Raw genomic sequence first — 18674 nt, forward strand, 5'->3', positions numbered from 1 at the left:
TGAAGCTGTCTGCCCATGAGGCTGGGAGTTCAATCCCAGCAGCCGGCTCAAGGTTGACTCAGCCTTCCATCCTTCCGAGGTCGGTAAAATGAGTACCCAGCTTGCTTGCTGGGGGGTAAACGGTAATGACTGGGGAAGGCACTGGCAAACCACCCCGTATTGAGTCTGCCATTAAAATGCTAGAGGGTGTCACCCCAAGGGTCAGACATGACCCAGTGATTGCACAGGGGATACCTTTACCTTTTATATACACTTTAGGCAGGCTGCCAAGTAACCTGATTGGTCCTTAACGGAGCTCAGCAATTGGTCCATTACGAGAGTCTTTTGGCAATCGGCAATTGGCTGCTTTATGATCCTTCATTTGCATATTATTTTAGCAAGTGTCCTTCCCCTAATGCTCTGGTGGCTTACAACATTTCGTAGAATCTAACAGTTAAAACATTTTTAAACCTGTTTAAATGAGAGGGGGAGGTAAAGTGCTTTGCTGCTGGAAGACTGAGTGGGCGTTCAGTCGCTTGGTGTAAGGAGGCCGGATTATTGGTGGCATTTGTCAGCCTCAGCCACAGGCCTGGTGGAACAACTGCGTTTTGCAGGCCCTGCGGAACTGTTTTACGTCCCTCAGGACCCTGATCTCACTCAGGAGAGTGTTCCGCCAGTCCGTGGAAAAGCAAAATTGGTTGAGGCATGGGGATGGAGATGGGGATGGGGATTTTGAGCAGATTATTAGCAGAGTTTGCATGCTCGATCAATAGATTATGTTAGGGAACCATGCCTGCTGAAGCTGCCTGCAACAGCATAGTCACGCCAAGCTTAAATTCCTCTGATTTGTGCAAGAGATGGATAAACCAGATAAAGGTTGGCTTATCAATAGCTGAGATGGGACAATTGAACAGCATCGGCAGGGAAATGAGACAGAGAGTAACTGGGCAGTGAGAAGGGGAGATGCTCAAGAACAGTAGAATCAAACGGGGAGAGAGAGAGTATAATGGGGGGGGGATGGATCAGTACAGGCTGTCAAGCGGTAGCACACATTGCATAAGACTGACATATCTCACTGGCCTGCAAGTGAGGACACCGTTGATAAATCCAAAAGGATTAACGCCTGGAGTATCTGATGGCACGCTCATCATCATGTGCTTTGAAGGCATCTCTCGGTCTGGCAGAAACGTAATCTCAGTGCAGTTCCTTTTGCTTGTCACTAGCAGGCCGTGGATTGTGAGAGGGAGATTGGGATGAAAGGAGGGTAATCTGGAGGGAGTTCCGTTTCCAAAATGGGAGACAAGTCCCCCCCCCCTGGCCCGGATCCTCAAGGCTCATGATGCACAACAATGCATCGGACATACATATATTTCCCTTGGCAGTACTGGGGTAAAAATCTTCTTGTGTCAGAGATTCCTGTCCTTCCAGGTCTTCTCCATCCCATTGGAGAAGAATATGGAAGCTAAGAGGACAGACTGGTCATTAGACCATATGGTGAAGTGGCTAGAGCGGTTAGTTCAAGCTTTCTCAACCAGGGTTTCTTGATGGCTCTGGAAGGGTTTCCTGAAACCAGAGGAGTTAATTATTTTTAATATATTTTTTTCAATTTGTTAGACATTTATCAGGTGTTATGATCATACGTGATCACGTTGACCTGCCTCCCCCTCTCAAAAAGGCCAATGAAGGGCCTGGAAGGGAAGCGGCCATGGGTGGGCGTGTCCACAGGTTTCCTTCCCAACCACATTCTGCACTATCGCACAATTTCTGGGGCTTCTCAAAGCCTGAAGAATGCTTCAGGCGGTTCTCCACAGTAAAAAGTTGAGAAAAGCTGGGTTAGCGTATTAGACTGAGCTCCAGAAGACACAGCTTTAGGCCAGGGATTCCCAACCAGGGCTCCAAAGGAACACCAGAGGGGGCCCACAGCCTTTCCTCTCCTACCATATTGGACTCGGCCACAAGCTTCCATTGCTCCTCCTCCCAAGCGCGAGTGACGTTTCTCATAACTTCTGTGCCTGGGAGTGGGTGGAGAAAATTCGCAGTAAAGCTAGTTTCAAATACTGCGCAGAAACCAGCAAAGGTGTACTCACTGCTATGAGGGAGGAGGACAATGCATAATAAAAAATACTACAGAGGGTTTTCCATGGCAAAAATGGTGCCACATGCAGAATTTTTTTTAATTACTTTTTTCCAGAACTTCTTGTGATGTTTCCTGCTGTGCATAATAGCCCCTGGCCTGAGCGGGTCGGGAAAGTGGCAGCTCTCTTGGCTTTCTGCAAATGATGTAAAACTGAATTATTCAAGAGGGCTTTTTAAGAATAACCCCCCCACACACAGATTATAGGGCTGTACTGTAAATTATACAGTGTATACACTGTTTGGTACCGTCATTGGGATCTTCTGCTTTACTCCTGTGTCTGCAAATGTGACCTGCTCAAGCTTACGTTTTGCTTCTGGATTAGGCAACCAAGAAGCTGAGAAAAACCAACCTAAAATCAACGAAATACTAAGATTAATACCATTAAAAAAACAGAACACGTACATTTTAATGGAATCTCTTGCCTAGCATCTTCTAGCATCTTCTCCTAATGCTGAAAAATTATTAAAATGGGTAATGACAAACATAAGGATATCCAGTAAATCATTTTCAAAGAGCCAGAACAAACTCTGTAATCAAGAGACCATATGTGCTTTGGGCTTTAAAGCTTCTTCAGTCATCGTTAATAAATTGCTACGTACTATCTATCTGTCAGTCTGTCTGTCCGTCCATCTGTCCAGCCATCCGTTCGCCCGCCTCTCCCTGCCTGCCAGCCTCTCTCTCTCTCTCTCTCTCTCTCTCTCTCTCTCTCTCTCTCTTCCTGTTACTACCCAAAGGAGTCCCAAAGCAGGTTATAATCGTCTACCCTTCCTCTCCCCACAACAGGCACTTTGTTAGGTAGGTGAAGCCGAGAGAGCTCTGAGAGGTCCCCCAAGATGGCTGCATGTGGAGGAAGAATGAATCAAACCCATTCTCCATATTAGAAGAAGCAGCAGCAGAGTTAGTTCTTATATGCCACTTTTCTCTACCCAAAGGAGTCTCCAAGTGGCTTACATTCGCCTGCACTTTCCTCTCCCCACAACAGACACCCTGTGAGGGAGGTGAGGCTGAGAGAGCCCTGATATTACTGAAGAAGAAGAGTTGGTTCTTATATGTCGCCTTTCTCTACCCGAAGGAGTCTCCAAGCGGCTTACAGTCACCTTCCCCTTCCTGTCCCCACAACAGGTCACCCAGCTGGCTGCTTGTGGGGAAGTGCAGAATTGAACCCGGCTCACCAGATTAGAAGTCCGCACTCCTAACCACTGCACCAAACTGGCTGGTACGTACGCATTTAAAAGAAAATTCAGATTGAATAGAGTAAATAAAATTTTGTCCTGAAAAATCTATAATTTTAAAAGCAATTGCAAACACAGTAGTAGTAGTCGTGGAATGACTAAATATAAAGCCCGACCTTCCATGTACAATGAATAGCCATTCCAACAGATTTCTGTGTTCCAAATCCCTGCGTTGCTTTGTTTGTCGGATCTCCGCTCCTGTTGATTGTATCGACTTACACTGTGCAATCTGCCCGGAGTCTCAGTGAGAAAAGTGGACTATATTTAGCATAAATAAACAAACTTTGGAGTTTTCAAAGTGGCACTTCCCTCCTCCTCTTCCTACCTCTGTGATCATTCAAGGAAGTCAATGCATTCATAAATATTTTTTTCTGGCTCCTTTCATCAGGACTGCACTTGTGGGTCTTTATGGAAGAGGAAGTCCAGGAACTGGCTTTTGTGGGGGACTTGCCCCAATGAAATAGTGTCATTTCCCTGTGCTGCTTTCTTTTAGTGGGTTCCTTACAGAGAAATGTGTGTGTTTGCACCTCACACAATCACACAGAGAAATCTATCTTTAAAACTCTGCTCCCCTCATGTTCCTCAGATGTCAGGGCTCTGCCACTGTCAAAAGTTTGCAAAAAGCTGCTCTTTGGCATCGTTATCCAACTGAGATCCCTGTCTTTCCCAGGCTCCAGCCCCAAACCACCAGGAGTTTCTCAACCTGAATCTGGCCACCCTGTCCTCCTCCCAGCCTGTACATATGGCCAGTGTGTACCTGGCAACTGTATTTAAATGGTAGCCCCTCTAATATTCTGTATGCTTTCCTTGCTGGTCTCTTGCTTCTCCATTAGCACATCAGGCAGGATAAAACCCTGTGTGTTCTATTTAACATGCACTCACACAAATTGGACCCTACCAAGCCTAAGGAAGACTGCCAACCATATATTTGCGTGATTGGTCATTATTCCGCAGACCCACGGTCAGGGTCAGTTTTGTTTCCTGCAACGGCGTACAACTTGTGGATGGAATTTAAATTTGCAAATTTGCAAAAAAAACTGCAGAATAGTTCAGCGTCCAGCTGTTTAAGGTAAAGGTAAAGGTATCCCCTGTGCAAGCACCGAGTCATGTCTGACCCTTGGGGTGACGCCCTCTAGCATTTTCATGGCAGACTCAATACGGGGTGGTTTGCCAGTGCCTTCCCCAGTCATTACCGGTTTACCCCCCAGCAGCAAGCTGGGTACTCATTTTACCGACCTCGGAAGGATGGAAGGCTGAGTCAACCTTGAGCCAGCTGCTGGGATTGAACTCCCAGCCTCATGGGCAAAGCTTTCAGACGGCTGCCTTACCACTCTGCGCCACAAGAGGCTCTGTCCAGCTGTTTAACAGAATAAAATAGTTTTGTTCAGAGAGGAGAGAGACAGTCTTGTCTAACTGCTCTTTTGTCTTCACTCAGCCTGCCTGCTTCTTCTGTTTGTTCGTTCTAGAGGCAAACAGGGAGGAAGTATGCTCAAAGGAGCAGGAAGTCTCCAGCTGAGCCAATCAGGACACAGGAGGAGATATTTTGAAAAAATATCAGAAAGTTCCTGATCTAAACATGCAAACTAAGCATCTACAATGCCCCCTGCAGGATGTTCTTCATATTCCATTAAATCATTTATAGATTGGCCAGGCAATGCCGCAGGGCTTAACTAGGGATGCCAGCCTCCAAGTGGAATGCGGGGATCCCCCAAAGTCCCTGCAGAGCGTCATCACCCTCCGCATTGTGCTGTCCAAAGCTGTCACATGGATGGCTTGGCTGGAAACCAGACCCACCCACCACATTTACAGTCTCCAAATAGCAACAACAAGAGATTTATCAAGCTTCTGGTGGGCTGCCCTACCTGGCTGGCAGGTAACTCATTTATTTTGTTTGCACATGCAACACTTGCAGCTGCTTCGTACAGAATACAAACATCATTCTACCCAGATTCGTGTCGGCTAAAGCCCTTAGAGAATAATGTATTCTTATCTGTAGGAATTGGGGCAGTTAAATCCTAAAATTACATCCCAGGGAGAGACAGGTTATGATGATCAATTGAGCTGAGAAAGGAAACTGAACCCCCATCTTCCTGAATCATTTGGTCCTGAGGCAAGTTTAATTTCAATTATCTACATTTTTGAAGTGATTGGTCAAGAGCAGGCTTGGAAGGAAAGTTTTCACCCCTAAATCCTAACTCAGGGTTCCCCAACATTGTGCCCATGGATTCCATGGCAACCCCCCCCCCCAGCAGTAATTTCCTTTGTGTGCTTCATGCTTTTCAGAAAGTGAGCAGAACCGTTATAAGGCAAGGCTCATTTTGGGGTTTCCCTGATTCAAATAAATCCATTGGATTTGTAAGAACCTGGGATTTCATTAGTCAATGTGTAGCTCCATTCCCCATTCAGGCTTTCCTTCTTCCCAGAAGTTGTGAGGGGGGAGGTGTTAAACAGGGGGTTCAATGAAGACTTGAAATTGCTCTTTTCCAAAACAAAGCTCCTTGACTGAAAACCAGCAACTGAACAAAGAACAGCCAACAACACAAACTTATATACATTTGAAGAAGAAGAAGAAGAAGAGTTGGTTCTTATATGCCGCTTTTCCCTACCTGAAGGAGGCTCAAAGCGGCTTACAGTCGCCTTCCCATTCCTCTCCCTGGAGCCTGCTGGAGCCTGTCATTGTCCCTGAGGGCTCCCATAGGTTAATTAAAGTGTCCACTGGCAGGCCAGATCCTGTGTGTCAGTGAATGATCTTTAAGATCTTCTTGGGCTCGGGCTTCAAACTCACTGTCTCTGAAGGTCTGTATACACAACAGGAGATATCAGTTCGGTTCATGGCAGCCATTTTGAGTTTGCCTTCACCTCATGGGGCTGTCATTTTGGAGTGGCCCTCATCGTTCCTTCTCAAAATTCCGAAGGTGCCTACAGTCACGAAAAAATTAGAGATCCCTGTTCTAATCGGTGTCAAAGATCAAGTTCCCCTGGACACAATGGTTGCTTTGGAGGGTACGGCATTATACCCCACTTGGGTCCCTCTCCTTCCCAAACCCCATACTCCTCAGACATCACCCGCAGAACCTCCAGGAATTTCCGAATCCAGAACTGGAAGCCCTAAGCAGAAGTCCTAACAAAATGGGGGGTGGGTTTGTTGTTAACCTGTGGCCTCTAGGTTGGTTTGCCAACTCAAGGGAGGGAAATTCCTGGAGATCTGAGTGTGGGAAGCATAATGCTTGAGGAGGGAAGAGCACTTAGCTGGGGATATTGCCACTGATTTCCCTTTCCAAAGCTGTCAGTTGGGATGCCAGGAGATCTCCAGGCACCTCCTGGAGGTTGGCAGCCATTCTTTTCAGCCCACCGTTCGTTACAGTGCCTCTCTCTCAATAGGAGTCTGCTGGGACCTGAAAGTCTAACCACATTTATTTCAGCTTATGCTTTTATGGATCTGGGCTCACGTCATCCAGAGCCTGAAGTGTTCTTCCATTAGGCCGATACAGTTATACTAAAAGCAGAAGACAACAAAGAGGAAATGGAGAGGAGGGGGAGGTAGGACAAAAAGAGGTCCATTTGAAACAAAACAATTTGGCAAACAAAGTTCAGTGTTAGTAAGGGCAAGTTGATGGACACAAAATCCCAGCTTCAAATATTGGCTGACGAGGGCTGGACCTTCTGAGACCAAGAGGGGGAAAGCTTTTGGGGCTGTAGTGGAAAGCTCAAGGAAAATGTCAACCCAGTGTGCTTCAGGGGCGAAAAAGGCAAACTCTGTGTTAGGGAGGAAAGGGATTGAGAATAACATGGTGCCTCGTTTGGAATATTGCGCACGGTTCTGGCCAAAAGGACACCAAGGAAAAGGTACAGAGGAGGGTAACTGAGATGATAAGGGGGTTGGAGCACCTTCCCTAGGAGGAAACGCTGAAGAAGCAGAAAGGAAATACGACATGCTGATGTCATCCAGGAGCTACATGGGCACATTGGTGAGGTCAGAGGTGGGGGTGACACTTTGGCTTTTGAGCAAAACTCTATGGTAAGAAGCTAATTCTACCATAAAGTTTTGGCCCCAAAGCCAGAGTATCCCCCCAGATGGGGCTGATGTGCTGACATCACTTCCTGGTGATGTCAGCATGTTGTGTTAACTTTCAGCTTCTCCCCAATCTCAGATTGTGAACCTCCACCCCCCGCTAGCACCTATGAGGGACTTGGCGATCCTTAGTGATGGCCAGGGGAATAAACAGCTTTCAAAGGGGATTAGATAGATGAATGTAGGGCAAGTCTATAGATGAATGTAGGGCAAGTGGCTACTAGCTGTGGTGGCTGAGGGGAGCCTCCGCATTCAGAGGCAATAAACCTCCAGATCATAGAGCCAGGGGATAACAGCAGGGAAGGCCTCAGCCTCTGTTTGCTGTTGGTGGTTCTCCAGAAGAACTGGTTGGCCATATGATCCCTCTGCAAAGATATCCAAACTGGCCAGTTCAGGGAGGTTCATGTTCAGTTTGGAACCTCCCCGAACCACAAACCGAACCAGAATTTTCCGGTTCCTGCCCAACTTTATTAGTCAATAAGAGACCTTTTTGCATTTTTTCCCAGTATTCTGTGTACAGCTATCCATTTGCTAATTGTTCCCTTATTCTCTGGACCGTGTAGGATTTATGTTTAATTATTAAATGTTTATTTCATTTATGATTCTTGGGTGTGGCTTATCGATGCCTCTTTCCCTTCCACACTGCTAACATACAATTCTTATTCCGAATCCTATGATGACAACATGATGACATGTTGCTATTTCTGCTGCTAGGGAATTCAACAGGAAAAAACGGTTTTGTAAATGAATGACTGAACTTTCTGGTCAAGGGTCTATGGCCACTGCTATTAGATGACTCATCAGAATGTGTTTTGCCCCCTGCTTGGAGGCCAGCTCAAGATATTACCCATCCTATGATTTCATTCTGCCTACTTGACATTCATCTGGCCTTTTCAATTAGCTTTGTTATCGTCTTTTCCCACTTTCTGTGCTGAATTCTTATACAGTTCTCTGCCCAAACTTTATGAGAGACAGGGATAAATGCATTTTATTTACCATTGTAGTTGCCACAGCCCCTCCCCGCCCCCCGGAAAATTTAAAGTGAACTTTGGTCTCCTGATCAGGTAAAGCATCTAAGGAATTCTGAGAAAACCTAAAAGAGTTTTGATAAGACGAGTAGCATTTTTGGAGAAGGGTGGAATTCACACAATCCCATTTCAATATGGCTATAATTTATCTCCCTCATACACAAAATGCATTTGTGCCTCTCACCCCGATATACAACATATCTCAAACTATATGCAGCAATAGCTTCCTTTGGCCTGATCCTGACATACAGATGCAGCAAATAAATATTTCGTTAGAGTGGGATCTGAGCTGAGCAAAAGTTTGTTTGGGAATTCCACCATCTTGAAACACAGGGGGACGCATAGACAAAATTGTAGAATCATAGAATCATCGAATCAAAGAGTTGGAAAGGACCTCCTAGGTCATCTAGTCCAACCCCCTGCACTGTGCAGGACACTCACAACCCTATTGCTCATCCACTGTAACCTGCCACGCCCCTCAAGGTTTTTTTGCTGCTGTTTTGGATAAAACATGCCGATACTGAGCCTCTTGTGGCGCAGAGTGGTAAGGCAGCCGTCTGAAAGCTTTGCCCATAAGGCTGGGAGTTCGATCCCAGCAGCCGGCTCAAGGTTGACTCAGCCTTCCATCCTTCCGAGGTTGGTAAAATGAGTACCCAGCTTGCTGGGGGGTAAATGATAATGACTGGGGAAGGGAATGGCAAACCACCCCGTATTGAGTCTGCCATGAAAACGCTAGAGGGCGTCACCCCAAGGGTGAGACATGACTCGGTGATTGCACAGGGGATACCTTTACCTTTACCTTATGCCGATACTGTGATGGGTTTTTAAAATTGTCCACGATTACCCTCCCTCATTCTGATCTGAGTTCAAATTTAGGGTTGCCAATGCAGCCTGGAAACTTGGGGGAGACCTGGAGGAGGGGAGTATTGGGGAAAGTAGCTCAGTGGGGTACAATGCTGCTGAGTCCACCTTCCAAAGCAGCTTCAAGGGAACAGATCTCTGTTGTCTACAGATATATTTGTAATTAAAAGAGATCTCCAGTCCCCACCTGGCGGGGGCGTAGATTTGCCAGCCCTGGGTTGTAAAATAGATTTTGGAGGGTAGAGTCTAAGGAGGGTGAGTTTGGGGGAAGGGAGGAGCCTCAGTCGCCTATAATGTCATGCAATCTATTTTTCAAAGCAGCCATTTTCTCCAGGGGAATTGCTATCTGTTGTCTGAAGGAGCGATCCATACTGAAACTTTGTCATCATGAGATGAGGAACTAGAGATGCAGCCTCCTCTTGGGATCTGTGGGTCTCCAAACTACAGAGATAAGCTCCCCTGGAGAAAATGGATCCTTTGGAGCAGTGGTCCTCAACCGCCGTAATGCCGCAACCCCAACTGCGGCAGTGGCAGCAGGGGTGGCACATGCAGGTGTGGGAGCAGCATGCGCAGGTGCATGTGCATGCGCACAGTCACTCAACAATTTGGAGATGACATGGGGGTGGCCAGTGCCATGTCTCCGCTGTCACCACCCGCCACCTGCTGCTGCCGCTGCGGCAACCTGTCCTGGCGATCCCATGGAAGGGGCCAGGCGACTTGGGGTTGGGACCTTTGGAGGCTGATCTCTATAGCTTTGTATCTTTCTGAGGCCCCCATCCTCCTCTGGTTCTGTCCCTTAATCTCCAGGAGTTTCCCAACATGAATCCTGCTGGGTGTCAGGGGGGGGATCTGACAATGCTGTGTAGAACTGCTTTGGCAGAGGCCTAGAGTAATTTAGAACACCCCTTTTTGTGTTCTCCTGTGCTGGTTTTGTTTTCCAGCCTTTTAAGCGGAGGAGGGTGAAATGTCCTATGAGACAAAGGCCAGAAAAACATAGGCAGGCACCCACCCAAAACCTTTTTTAAAAAAAATTGGGTTTTTTTGCAGCGCTGCCAAGAACGTGTAAAAGTGAAATGAAACATAAGCAGAAGTTTGAAAGCTGAGAGTTTTCGACCAGCGGATGGAGATTTTGAGCTACATGTGAACAAGGTCCGCCAATTATACAATATTAAGTTCTCATTTATTAAGGGCTTGGGAAAAAAGAAGATAAATGATTAATACATGTTTAATAAGGGGCTGTTCAATAAGTATAGATTGTTGGCTAGCCGTGTGGGTGGCTGGCAACAGCCGTCTGCAGCACACCGTAGGGACAGGCTAATTGTATGTGCTGCGCACGCTTCCGTCCTAAGCCTGGCTAGTTTTAGATTAGACCAGGTAGAAATCTCCTGTTCTGTGCATCAGGCCATGGGTGTTGTACATGCGAAGCCCTTTCCTGACCCTTTGCTGTTTACAAAGTGATTGATGCCCCACACGAGAAGAGCTTTAGAAATCACATCGAGGTACTTCAGCCAGTTTCCTGTGCTCTGTTTGTATTGTTATTCATGTCAGTGCCGAATCTTTACGGAATCTTAGAAAACATCGAGTTGTGGCCAGCATAGATGGTGGTAATGTTTGTGTGAGGATTCTAACAATTGGTTAAATGGAAAACATTCAAAAATGTGCATGTTTAGGTTAACTATAAGGTGTGGAAGATGATGGGCTTCTTTGCATGGTTGAGATAAAGTGGGAAAAGGCTGTGTCTAGTTTCCACTGAATCTGATGGTTAAGAATCTAACCCAGGCTCTCTCAACCAGGGTTTCGTGAAGCCCTGGTGTTTCTTGACGGCCATGGAGGGGTTTCTCAAGTGGGTGGGAGTTACCAGCTTTCCGCAGGGCCTGCAAGACAGAGCTTTTCCGCCAGGCATATGATTGAAGCCAGGGCAGGGTCTCAGCATTACCATGAGAGGATCCCCTGGATAGGTTAATCTGGTTTGCTGCTCCTATTGGAAGAGAACTTGGCCCTCCTGCTGAATTGGGGGATAGGGGGTGGAGTGTTTAAAATCTTTTAGTGTCGTGATCGCCTTCTGCTTGGTTTCTGATAAGGGCTGTTTTATGGGATTTATTGTTTTATACCTGTAAACCGCTGCAAGACTTTCTGAGAGCGCTGGTATAAAAATCAATCAATTTTTAATATATATTAAAACATTTATTGGGTGATGTCACCATATATGGTCATGTCGACCTGCACCCCCCCTCAAAATGGCCAATGATGGACCTGTAGAGCAGGGGTAGTCAAACTGCAGCCCTCCAGATGTCCATGGAGCTCTCCAGGGTCTTGGGTGGAGAAAAACCTTTGTCAATACTTGCTATGGAATCATAGAGTTGGAAGGGGCCATCCTGGCCACCTAGTCCAACCCCCTGCTCAATGCAGGATCAGTCTAAAAGAAAAATATCTGTCCAGCCACAGCTGAAAGAAGGAATGTGTGAGGGGTGTGGGGGGGGGGCTCACCACCTCCTTAGGTGGCCGATTGCAATGCTGAACTACTTTGACTGTGACACCCCCCCCCCCAATATCTAGCCAATACCGTTCTTTACATAGGTTAAAGCCATTACTGCGGGCCCTCTCCTCTGCTGCCAACAGGAATCACTCCCTGCCTTCCTCTAAGTGACAACCTTTCAAATCCTTCATGTCCACTGTCAGCCTCCTCTTCTCCAGGCTGAACATTCCCTCAGCCTTTCCTCAGAGGGCTTGGTCCCCAGGCCTCGGATTATCCTCTCCTCTGAACTTTCTCAATTTGGTCCACGTCCTTTTAGAAGCAATGCTTCTAACCGGCAATGCTAGAGAACAAACTGACCTTCCAAGGCATATGCTCTCCCCTTCAACTTCTGCCCCTATTTAACCTGCTTTGGCACTTGGTATCAGCCACGAGGCCTGGCAGAACCTCTCCAAAGTCTCAGGCAGAGGTCTTTCACATCAGCCTTTTTACCGGAGATGTGGACTGAACCTGGGACCAATGACGTGCCAAGCAGATGCTATGTCCCTGAGCCACAGCAGAGTTGTAGCTTAATTCCCACACGACAGCCTCCAGGTATCTTTCAAGACTGTGGCTGCTGCTTCCCTCCTTCCCTTCATCCAGAATTTGTGACGCAATCTGTCCCTCTTCTCATTTTTATAACCTCTTGTGGGAAGACCCAGTAATTGGGGCTACAGAATATTCAATAAAATGTCATTGCACAGGCTGTTGTCTCACCCGCCTCCCATCTCAACCGCAGTCGCATCAGTGCTCAAAAGATACACGGCTGAGCACACCCCTTCTTTGATATAGGGGAAAGCAATAGCAGGGCTTCTGGCGCAAAAACCCAATTTAATCACTCTCCCCCATTTTAAAAGTAATTCTCAGATGAGATTTAAAAAAAAACGGATGCTTTTCATGCTGTTGGAAGAATTTGAATTTACAAAGATGTGCGCAGTACCAGGCTGCTTTAAAAAAAAAGAACAGCTTTTTATTGGGAAGAGAAATAACTATGTATAAGAAGAGGAGAGAAGAGAGTCCTAACTGACTGGCTGCCTGTTGTTTGCAGTTATTCTGTCTGTTCTAGTGGCAAGCAGGGAGGAAGTAAACTCAAAGGAGCAGGAAGTTTCTTGTTGAGCCAATCAGGACCCTGGAGAATAATTGGAAGATCCTGATCTAACTATGCTAAATACACATCTCCTCCAGTGCCCCCGCAGGACACTCTTTAGATTCTGCTCAGTCATGCACACTGAAGATCTTATATAGTCTAACACATTCACTGGCAGAGGCTCCTGGGAATTGTAGTCCATGGACATCTGGAGGGCCGCAGTTTGACTACCCCTGGACTAGATGGTCTGTATGGCCCCTTCCAACGCTATGGTTCTGGGATTCAAAGGCAAGTCAGCTCAGAACAGTCCGCCAGCCTCGTGCTCTTGCCTCTGCGGACAACAGCCATGTGGTCCCAGCAAGACAAATGGTTCAGGGACCTGCCAATTTAAGCTAGCTGCCGTCAGGCCCTGTCTCTCTCTGTCCCCATTAAGCAAACAGCTGACACCGGGTTAAACCTGTGGAGCAGAAGCAGCAGCACGTCAGTCGATGGAGGTGATGTGTGTTTTCTGCTCTGTTTACCGCTTTGCCCTGCTCCGCGGGGACAGCTAAAAACACAACTCAGAATGATTGCTTAACGGACAGGAGAGCAACGGGTACTGCAAAGTATAAAGAAGGTTACCGGGGATCAAGTAAGAGGGCAGCCTCTGCAAAGCTGGGAAGCACACCTTGGGCAGACGAAATTACTTTCTGTCTCTCACGCTCACTGAGCTTTCCATGGGCTAACAGCCAGCTGGCTGTTTATCAACGTGGATTCGAGATCCAAGAGATTTGGGGTTTCATTAACTCTTCAAATCCTAGTCGCTCATTTATTTTATTTCGACGATGGAAAATATATATTCTCCTCTGGAACCAAATGGACCCCAATACTTTAGACATGACATGGTGCGGTCCTGTACAGAGTTATGCCAGTCTAAGTGCCACTGATTTCAATAGGCATAGCCTGGAGTAACTCCTCATAGGACAGCACTTGTTAGGGCGTGATGTGAACAGGCGTTTTTGTAACTAGATCCCATTGGATTCAGTAGGGATTTTGTGCATCATGTCGGTATGCGTAGAACTGCAGTAGCTTCCTTTTCTAGGTGGCCATGAGAGAGGCAATGCTCCGTTGGGTAGAAAAAAGCAGCATATGAGAACCAACTCTTCTTCTTCTTCTTCTTCTTCTTCTTCTTCTTCCAAGCTAAGCACTCCATTATGTTGTAGTCTGCAAATGGGTGCTTCCTGCAGACACAAAGGGGACATTGACAGAGTTTCAATATGCAGAGAGGGTGAAGCATCAGGCTGCTTAAAACAATAAAATAGTTTTGTTTGGAAGAGAAATAACTATAGATCGAAAGGGAGAGGAAGAGACCTAACTACCTATTCTAGCTGCCGTCTGCAGTTAGTCTTCCAGTGGACTCCACAGCATTCTATAAGACTGAGGCCCCTCCCCATTCTTAATTCCACCCACTCCTGGCCCCATCCCCAAAGTCTCCAGGTATTTCCCAACCCAGAGCTAGCAACCCTAAGAGCCTCCCCTCTGGATAAAGCAGATATTTAAAGCAAGTGGCTTTGAGAATGGAGATTGCCTATCCACTGTTAATTTCTCAGCATTTTCAAGAAGAATTCAGTTTTTTTGTGGGTAAATTTGGTGTGAACCAGCTGTGGAGGAGTGAGTATGAAAGACTATTCCAACTGAGAATTTAAATACTTCCTTGGAGAGGAGAGCCTTGAAGGTGTTAGGTTTCAGCCAAACAGCTTGGGCGGGAGGATGGAGAGGGGGCTGGAGAAACACTTCCCCACCTTCAAGAAAGCAACTGTCGAGGAAGATGTGGAGCCTTAAATAGAGGCAGTGTAACTCTCTTCTTCTGTCAAACCCAATTGGCAGTTTCCACATGTTAATTGGGGGAGGCGTTACTGGAAAAGATGGAAAAACAGAAGCAGGGGTACTAAAATACGAAGATCCCAATGCTTCATGTGCTAGGTATCCGCTGGATAGCCAGGTTGGTCTGAAGCAACAGAACCAATGTCCATTCCGCACAACTTAAATATAGCAGAAGTCTTACCTTTGGTAAACGCTACAAATTCAAGGTTCCACATGATGTTGCACACAATCTGCAACACTCCCGCAAAAAGTGCTTCATTGTAGAGCTTTTCGGGGAATTGGGAAAAGTGGATTCCCCCTGAAAAAAAATGCTACACTTCTGCGCACAAGCTGCAACAAACCAGCAAAAGACATGTGCATTCTCAATGTAGCGGTAGAAAGAAAGTCCCTCCCCCACTCTTGCCCCGAACTTCCGGAAAAGCGATCGCCATTTTTTTCCCTTAGACCTGTGAAAGCAACGAACGAATTAGGCTTCTCTGGCTAAAGTCCCTCCACAGAAGTGATTTAAAGTAAAACAACTCTCCTTAAATTCCCAAGCAAAACACAGCCCCCTGTTTCTACTTGAGGAGTATGTCAACGATTAATTGCCAGCTCCTATGCCAGCAAAAAGGTATTTCCGATACAACGATTGAACACAGATTCATTGCAACGGGTGTGTTTGGTTTAAAAAAAAACAGTTCTTAAAGGGAAAGGGGCTTTTCGGGAGCATGAACACAACAGCCCATTGGCTGTTCCAATTGATTGACGGCCAGGGGCAGGAAGAAGTGCAGAAAAAAATCGCTGTTGGGATTCCAGCGAGACTGGAAAGCTGTGGGGAATGAATGAAACGCTACTGGGACTTCTATATTCCATTAAAAAAAAGGTATGTGGAATGACGAAATTCCACTGTTTAATATCGCGTTTCTGCATTCTGTGAACAATTGGCAACATTGGTCCTTGTGCGGAATTGCCCCAAGTTTGATTCCAATGGCACCTTTAGGGCCAACCAAATTTTATTCGAGGTGTGGGTTTTCATGTACATGCCCAGTTCTTCAGACAACGAAATGGAAATCACTGGGCCACATATATAAGGGGGGACTAAATGAGCAGGAAATTAGTAAAGAGCATCAAGGAAATATCCAGCCAATATGCAGGATAATGAAGATATTTAGCCGATTCAAGAGCCTTGCTACAATAAAAAGCTGAGTTTATAAGGTTTATAAGGCTATCAGGGTATCAGTTCTTTGAGTTCAACTCCCGTTAAAAATATATAGCACAGGGAATAATGCCAATTTCATTGCAACTGACAGCAGCCAGTTGTTGTTGTTGTTGTTATTGTTTTTATTATTATTATTTAATTTCTTACCCGCCACTCCTGGCGGGTTACAAAATGTGCATAAAAACCCCAATAAAACTTCCCCTTAAAACACAACCAGAAATTACAGTCAAGAATAAAATGCATAAGATGCGGCGGAATCTCACTATAACTCTTCTCAGCCCATAGCCCTAATATAATCGCCTAGAGGAAGAAGTTCCTCTACCCAAAACTGCCAAGAGCCCCTATGAGCCCCCAGCACTGGCTCAAAATCTGCTGTGAGACAGGCCAGCCAGAGTGGTTGAGTTCCCTTCTGCTGTCACCTCTGGGTTTTCCATTCCGAGGGAGCCTTGCCGCTTTGATACATAATTGGAGTTTCAGCAGAGCCTCTCTCTCCTGTAAACTCCACCTGGGAGTGTCCATAGGAGCAGGCCTTAAAAAGCTTATATCTCATGTGCTTGAACAAGGCTGCAGTCCCGGCATGGGAAAGCCTAATTCTTGTCAGCACAGCAACAACTGAACAAGCTAGAGGTGAAGTGAACACGCAGAAGAAAGGGCAGCAAGGGAGCTTCAAATTCTGACGCTGATAGATGTGCAGAATATTGTGACCTATAGGTTTATGGGTCCTTTTCCTTTAAGAGGGGTTTAATGGGCAGACACTAGCAGCCATGGCCTTTCGCGGCATGGCAGTAAAGCAGGGTTAACCAAGCATGGTACTGTGCCATACTGTGAAGGCCCCACAAGGCCTGGGAGTTTTCAAAATGGCTGCTCGGGAGAGCCCTCCTACCTTGTGCCTGCCATTTCTCGCTCCACATGAAGAGAAAAGAAAAAGGTTTTGCCTTGTTTTTTAAGGGAGGGCTCTTATTTAAATTGGGGTGAATCTACACTGGGCTTCTTAGCTCCGATGGTCCTGAATTAAAATTATCTACATGTTATTTGATTTCCATTTTGATATTTAGCGCTTTAAATTTTCCCTCTGCAACATTTCCCCCCGCAGTATCCAGAAGTTTGTATAACTTGCTACATTTGAGGAAACTGCTCAGTATTAAGTGTAGATCTCTGCATTTTGCCAGATTAACTTCCTGCCCTGAGCTTCCAACAGTGACGAAGTGAAGCAGTCTGTCACTGATTGGTCAGGGCATCAGTTCAAGACTGCCTGCTTCCCAGTTGCCATTCCCTCACAAGACTTATTTGTGCCCTCGTTTCGGGATCTGTTTTAAAGTGATTGTGCTCCAAAAGCCCACATTTCTCTAAGCAGAGATTTGCCTCTTGGATTTACTTACCCCTCCTCGTTCTCTGTGAAGCTGCTTCCTCCCCTCCCTCCCCTCCCTTCCCTCGCCCTGCTCCTGTAGGAAAAGAAAGATAAACAAGCAGCCTCCACTTGCCCCTCCCCCGGCTTGCTCTGGCTGTATCACCAGGAATCAAAAGGCTGGAAATAAAGCACTCCCCAGCCTTGTGCTCCTTTAATGCCAGCTGGAGTTTCACCCAACACCCCCCCCCCCAATCAAGTGTGAAGTAGACTGAAAATTGGAACAATGCAAATGCAATAGGGTGATATGTTTAAAATTGGGGGAAAGGAAGGCTGTGGATATGGGTTCAAATTGACCAGAATTTGGCAAGATATACAGTGGAAAAAAATGTGAGTGCAGAGTCTACCCTGGTTGACCTGCCCCTCCTAAAATGGCCAATGATTGGCTTGAAACAGGTGGGAAGAGGAGGGCCTCTGGCCATTTAAACTTTTGCCGACCAAGAATCCTCTCACTTCTTGGATGTGTGGCAAAGAGGTATGGTCAGCTGACATCACTTCCTAATACTTAAGGTTCTGCTAAACTAGGGGAAGGATTTTTTTCTCCCTCCTGGCAGTTGGCAACCCTAATCATTTCAGCTCCCTAATATGGTCCTGTTCAAGAAATGAAAAAGTTATTTCCCGCAACTCAGTGGTCCCCAACCTTTTTATCACCGGAGACTGGTCAATGCTTGACAATCTTACTGAGGCCTGGGGGGTCGTCTTTTGCCGAGGGACGTCACCGCCGCCTGAGCCCCTGCTCCACTTGCTTTCCCACCGGTACCCCTGACTTCCTGCTGCCCACTGGGGGGCGCTGCCAGCAGCAGCTGTGCAGTGCCACACTGAGGGGGAGCCCCAGCCATGGCGGCCACTGGAGAGCACCAAAGGTGAGCTAGCAGCAGAGTGGCAGGGCAGCCCCCGAAGGAGGAGGACAAGGAGGAGCTGCGGCCCGGTACCAACTGATCTATGGACCGGTACTGGTCCCCAGACCGGGGGTTGGGGACCACTGCTGCAACTAAAGGGCAAGCCATTTGGGAGGCCATGCCCATTAAACCTGCCTATGTTTGGCGTGACAGGATGGGCTTTGAGCTTGATGGCCAGGCCAGGCTCTTAATTTTCCTAAGTGGCATCAAAGACCGACTCCAGGGAAGAGCTGCAGAGCTTATTTGAAGCTCTTCAAGTCTGCCCTGGGAGTCGTTTGCGTTAAGTAGATGTTTATCCTCTTAGGAATATTGCAATATATATATATATAAATAAATAAAATCCAGGAGCCACATGTTGATTAGCTTAGTAAGAAATATGCTGATGTGTCTAAACATTCGGG

General features: G+C 46.7%; 1 protein-coding gene across 2 annotated transcripts in view; it reads left to right on the forward strand.

The window, feature by feature from the left end:
- The window catches only part of TNR (tenascin R), a 536279-nt gene that overhangs the window by 200846 nt on the left and 316759 nt on the right, over positions 1–18674 (forward strand). The window contains exon 3 of one of the 2 annotated variants that reach the window (XM_077332512.1): positions 3239–3332. The exons of the other annotated variant lie outside the window; for it this stretch is intronic. The gene's annotated coding sequence lies outside the window, so the exon portion shown is untranslated. The remainder of the gene's footprint in view (positions 1–3238; positions 3333–18674) is intronic. 2 annotated transcript variants of the gene reach the window in all.

This window comes from Paroedura picta, chromosome 4 (assembly GCF_049243985.1).
Source record: "Paroedura picta isolate Pp20150507F chromosome 4, Ppicta_v3.0, whole genome shotgun sequence".
Classification (NCBI taxonomy): Eukaryota; Metazoa; Chordata; class Lepidosauria; order Squamata; family Gekkonidae; genus Paroedura; species Paroedura picta.